We start from the raw sequence: 6715 nt of genomic DNA on the forward strand, positions 1-6715 counted from the left end.
GTTAAGACAGCCCCTTTAGGGGGCGGGGTTTGCCTCGGGCGAATGCCTGCCAATAAATGGGCGCATGGGGAGGCGACTAGGCCCTTTTTTCCTTCCTACCTCCTGTACTACGCTGGAACTTCGGTACTGTAAGTTTATCATTAAAATGGTAAATATTCTTTAATATCTGCATTGCATTTATTTACGCTGATACACATTCAGCCATGAATTTTCAGTTTCATCTCATTTGATAAGTGGTATTGGCTTGATTGTTTTGTCAGTCCCTGTATGGAATTGCTGAGTTCTTCACATGGATTTGCAATGGCCACCTCTCCTTGCTGTCCCCGTGGCTGACGTTTTCTACCTTTCAGTCACAAATCTGATATGGAGTTATTGGCTGTGCTCACTCAGTTAAATAACATTCAAATAGAGTGAGTCCAAAATTTCATCTGCATTGTGCATTTTCGACGCTGACCTCTTGGTGTATATCCAAATTATGCATAATATTTATATTTGATTTTTAATATGGTAAGCTCATAAAAGTCAAGAAATCAGACCCTTGATTTCTATCCTGTCCTCTTCATTGTCTTTAAAAAATCTTTTTAATTTTGTGATTAGTGGAGTCTTGGTCACTTTTATTTTCCCATCAATATCTTGTCCGATATTTAATTTAGCCTGTCACGAACAGACATTTCAAATGTGACCGTGTCTCATGAGCTCCTCTATGGTTTGGTTAAGAACTGTTTTTCCAAAGGTCTTTTACATGGCGAGCTTGCTTCTCAGATAGTGCATTCAGTTACTGAGACAGGACTGGATCAGAAGGTCAGAGACATAATCAATGGACTAATACATTGGTGAATTCTTAATTTGATGTTGTTTCTGAGAGGAAACAGAAACCAGAAGACTGGGCCAGCTTGGAAGAAGTAGATCCAGAGGGAAAGCCTTTAGACATCATGTCTAGTCTGTGACCCATTCCTGGCTGGTGTTGGTGAGTAACTCTGCTCTGCCACATGCTCCTCACCATGGTTTGTGTCTCACCATACATAGGTTGAGAAGCAATGGTGCACATGACCATTGGTCCGCAGCTTCTGAATCTCTGAGCCCCAAAGAAGCCTTTCCTTTCTTAGGTTGTTTTCTCAGCTGTCTTGCCAAGGTGACAAGAAGGAACTGACTAAAGCCCTTTCCCTGCCAGCACCATGCAAGCCGCTTTAACGGCTGGCTAAAGGAAGCAGTCTACACACTGACTTCTTTCTCCAGTGCATTCTGTGCAGCAGGGTTATTTACAGACACAGTACATGAGAGCCTTTGAATATGTAGATTTATTTACAGTCATACCCATCCGAGGCCCCTTTATGGCTTTCACTCATATGTACAAGAAACCTCAGCCTCCTTTGCATAGCTCAGAAGCGTTCTAGTCTAAGATTGGCCCTTAGAATAACAGATCGCAGTCTCTGGAATCCTCTGAAGAGCTGTAAATCCCTGGCCCTGCCCTAGAACTTCTGAATTGGACTTCGCATTTTAACAAGGTCCCAGATGAATTAGATGTCCAGTAAATTTTTAAAGTGCTTGCCTGAATGATCAGGCCATGGGACATGCCTTTCCTTCCTAACTTCAAATTTTTCCCCCTCTTCACTAACCTTATTGCTTCTTCTCGCACTATAAAATTTATCACTTCCGAATCTTCATATTTATTCTGCTTCCCTGCAATATGCTTGCTGCAGATCTTTGGTATTGTTTAGCTGTGTGTTCATGACACTTCCTCATCTGAGGCTTCCGTTAGTTGCTTTTTCACCAGTACATCTCCCCCTCAGCTTTACTCAGTTCATCCTTTTCTCTTGAACACTAGGGTAATCATCTAAAGTTATTTAATCCCACTCTGCTTTAATTTCTTGAGTTCTCTGCTTTTTCTTTCATCATCCAGAAGATAAACATATTGATTCAAATCCTTTTCTATGAACATCATTCCTGATATTTTTATTTCTATTTTTAAGAATATTTTTATTTGCTATTTGAAATTTTCTATTTCCATTTATGGGGTGCATGAATGAATAAATAGTTGAGACAGTGATTGGATATTAATACCTGTGATGAGTAAGACAATTGAAGCTCTGACCCATAAGTTTGGGGCAAAAATAGACTGAAAGCTAATAACAGTAATCAAGCGAGGTAATTATTGAAGTACGAGGCTGCTAGTGGGCAAGTCTGTAGGAAGGAAGGAAGGGCTGCAGCAGGCATTAGGACTCTGTGGTTTAATAATGCATTAATAAACATTAATTTTGTCTTGTGTTTTTAGCCTTTCTGTTTGAAATGGGATGGTTCTGCCTTCATGTTTTATGTAAACCAGGTAAAGCAAATATAACCACTCACTGTATACATTTTCTATAAAATATCCTGTTGCACAGAGATGTATTTATATTCTGAGCTAAAAATTATATCTTTTGGAGGAGACTTTTGCTAAAATATTTGTAGATAAAAAATTCTTTAAGCTCACAATGTAGCTTAACAGTTTTTCTATAAAACTAGGCATACAGAAAATATTTTATACTTACTGTGAAATTTTTGACATCTCTATGAAGAAGCAAATGGTGTTTTCATTTAGTAGGAAATAAAGTTGTATTTTATTTAATAATAAATATCAGAATTGTGAAATAGCTAAGAATTAAATTAATGTAATAGGAAACATAGATCCTCTATATGCAAATAAAATATTAAAGACATATTTTAAGGAAATTTGATTATGTAGACAAATATACTAATGGATATAGATGGCAAAACTGAATTCATGAAGAATTCCCCCATTTATTAAAATTTTACTAAAATAATTCCAAGAATTTGGGACTTACCAAGATGATTTTAAAGTTGATATATGTGTCAGAAGCATCAAGCTAACAGTCTATAAATTTGCTTTGAGAATGAGTTAAATAGTTCACTTCTTTGACTGGATGCTAAGTAAACTGCAATATTTTTGGAGACTAATTACATGAGACAATACACACAAGTTAGCTTTTGCTTGTTATTTGTTTGTATTATTTTCAAGATAGAATCCCACTATGTAGTCCAGGTTGGCTTTGCATTTACTATGTTGTTCACGTGACTGAAAGTTTTCAGTGCCTACCTCAGTCAGCTTCCTTAACACAGGTACTTTGCCTTCACAACAAGTTTCCCATGTGTCCAGTGTTCATATGGTGTGACTTAGTGAGGACTTACTATGGACTGGCCTAAATGCTTCCTGTGTGTATTAGTATATCTGATTATCACAATAACTATAAAATATTGTTGTCATTGACTCCATCTCACAGCTGAAGGTGCCAGGGACAATGGGCTCAATCATTTGACCACGTTACTCAGCCAGTGACCAGAATTTGGAAACAGCAGCTTGATTTCACAGCCCCTAATCACAGCATAACAATCCCTGTTCTCCAGAAGTGACCTGTCTTCCATTTGCTCTTGACCTTGGTGCATGCTAGACAGGGACCATTGGCTTGAGCTGCTGGAGAGGTTAGCTGAGTTATATAGGAAGAAACAGGATGCCTGGCAGGAGTAGAATGGTCCCTAAATGATTCCAGGTCCCACTTCTGAACTCTAGCTGAAATCCATGATGCCAATTCAGACCTAGCTGGCATTTGGATACAAGACCTTTGCAGAGTTTAGTTCTTTACCCTACTTCAAGAAAGGTGCATGTTGCATAGACACATAGAATGTATGTGCTCTCTTTACTAATCGGTAAAATTGGAATTTATTCATGACCAGTCACATGTATGAAATCACAAATGGTGCACACTTGCCCACATAATAGAAATAGATCTTTTCTTTTGAACCTCCCAGGAGCTTTTTTCTTTCTCTTTTCATCTAGTGTGTTCAATGTATTTTTTATCTGGGAATGGAACCTTTTTCTCTTTCCTTTTCACTTTCTGTTTTATGGGCTGGATAAAAGTTACAGATTATTTTTCCCAAAAGATAAATGACACATTCGACGTCAAGAGATGGCCTCCATTTTGACAAGAATGATTGGGGACATGTGCTGAAAATAAGAGCCCTGAATTACTCAGACTCGAGTGCCCCAGTTCACACAGCTTAACTAGGGCAGTGGCCTTTGAAACGACTCATGACAGATGCTCTGCTACTTTCTCTGTCTCCGGGTGAGTAATGCCAACTGCAAAGGCCCTTTAACAACACCCTGCTTCTCCGTTTTTGTGAGCAGGTGGCAGGCTCCACTCTGCTTCTATTCAGTCACGTCTGCAGCTGGAATGATTATATATATTTTCTTTAAGTTTCAAAACCAAGTAGGCTGTCACAGAGAATCCACAATGATGACAAATGTGTGTATGCCTGTGTGAGTGCAAAACAGTTTGCTTAATGTGGGTAAAATTCATGAGCTTTTACATTGCTGTAATCCAAAGGAGTACATGCAATATTAGGAACAAGGAATTAGTCCTAGATGGAGGCTTGGTGAGGAGAGAAAGAAGTGAAGAAGAAGAATGAAAGAGAATAATAAAGGTTATATTTTGACTTTGAAATAAATTGGAAACAGTTTGACTTATCATATATATACATACATACACACACACACACACACACACACACACACACACACACATATATATATATATATATATATATATATATATATATATATATCTTGTTTTTGTCACACAGAAAACTAAATGAATGATGCAAAATTTGCAAGGTTCTGTTGAGGACTAAAAAAGACACTGCTCATGAATGACCTAGCCCAAAGTCCAGTTACTCAGTAAACGGAAATCTGCCACAATTTTGAGAGATTCTCTGGGATGAGATTTGAAGAAAGGCTGTTTTTTCTCTTTATGTTATTGATACATATATTCCCTGAAAATAAATGATTTTGACATTGCATATAATTGTTGAGTGAGGTTATGTCAGGGCCTGACAAACTTCTTTTAGCTTCTGAGTTTGAACGAAGGGGTTTTGTTGACATTTTGTCATTTGTCTATACAGATTCTTCACATCATTCTTGCACTCTAGGAGCTAGAGACCAATGAATTCAGATAATCCAACCAAATCTATTTGCTCAGTGTTGCAAAATAAATGATAAAATAAAACAAGCAAAGGAACCATAAGAAATGCATATGAAAACAAAAAGACAAACGCTAGCTAGATTTATCTATGTTTCATCTATCAATCTATTGTTTATCTATCTCTATTCTCTATTTATCATCTATCATCAAGGCTGACTCATTGTCTGGCCGTGCCTGTTCTTTGTTGTCTTTCAGGCTTTTTTGAATTATGATCTATATTTATCCAATATTTTAAACAGTATTTATTTTTATATTACCTATGGCCAATCTCTGTCGGTCATTTATAAGAACTCTTATACTACTGAAAAAATACTGAACATCCAAAAGTTTTGGTAGCCATAAACCCTTTGCATTACAAATCAGAATATCAAGACTGATATAGGATGTTGAAGTAATATCCTTTGCATTGTCAGAGTGGATACAAATATCAGCTATTATGTAGCATTCACAAACAGAGCAATTAGACCTGGAGCTGTCACAGTAGAGGGATTGTTATCACAAAAGACAGGCAGAAAATTGGTACTGGAAACTGAATTCAATTAAGAGTGTGGTTTTGAGTAACTACAGGATGATTCCAGACTTTGTGGATAGATTATGAATCTGGGTATTGTCTCCTCCCAAAGAAGATCTTTGGAGATTTTAAATATTGTCTATTGTGTACACAGAGATGAGTAATGCAAAATAGAATAAACGAAGCCTGAAAAAAAGAACATGTTATATATTTAATAGAGGAGGAATAAAGGTCAAGACCAGGAGTGGCAAAGAATATCTCTGAAAGCCACAGAAGTCTGAGGGTTCTCTGACTAAGAGCAAAAAGCATGCAGACTTCAGTCACCACTTGTCACCAAGTATACAGCGAGATCATCATCCAAAGGCACTGAAATCTCAATTTCATTAAAAGTGGGCAAAGCAGAGACTCATGCTCATTTAATTAAAAGTGTGCACCTTGTAAATAACCATCCAGTCTGAATCTCTCTTGTTGGGGTTGTTTATTGAGCATGCAGGGATGAGAAAATCTAGTCCAACAAAGATAAGCAAAGTTGCTCCTGTTTTGGAAGTTTGTTGGGCAAAGTTACACAAAATCCTTTTTATTACTGGGATGTGCTTGAGTTTAGTGATTTGTTGAGGGCCCCAAATGTTTTCTTCATCATTAGCTTAGGGAGTGTAATGGAGGGAAATCCAGATAAAGCATAGAGAGTGAACCATACAATTGTAACTTCTGAGATTATTTTGTTAACTTATAAAATTATTTATTGCATTTATAGTCCTGTATGTCCCTGGACCTATCTCTCTAAGAAATCCATGTGGGGAGATGCTGTGGTGCCTATAATGGGTCCTGACTGCTGTTAAGAAACATTTCTTAAGGAAAGCAATGATTCAGAAACATGAATTACTTGTCCTTGATGAATGGTGTGTACTAATGCCCACACTATCTTGTTAGAAATCCAATTCCAGCAAGATTTCCCAAGTCAAATTCCCTTTGGCATAAATTTGTTTCAATAAGCCTCTTGCCATTTGTAAATTTAGATGAAATAGACCTTTTAATTTGCAATTAATATTTGCTTAAACTGTACATTTTCACAGATAATTATGTTAAACGTAATGAGAAATTCTATTTACTAATATTTATTTTCAATTTCGGTTGCTCCAGTCTTGAAGACATTTCTCTTAATTTGAGCATA

This window comes from Microtus pennsylvanicus, chromosome 12 (assembly GCF_037038515.1).
Source record: "Microtus pennsylvanicus isolate mMicPen1 chromosome 12, mMicPen1.hap1, whole genome shotgun sequence".
In the NCBI taxonomy this organism is placed as follows: domain Eukaryota; kingdom Metazoa; phylum Chordata; class Mammalia; order Rodentia; family Cricetidae; genus Microtus; species Microtus pennsylvanicus.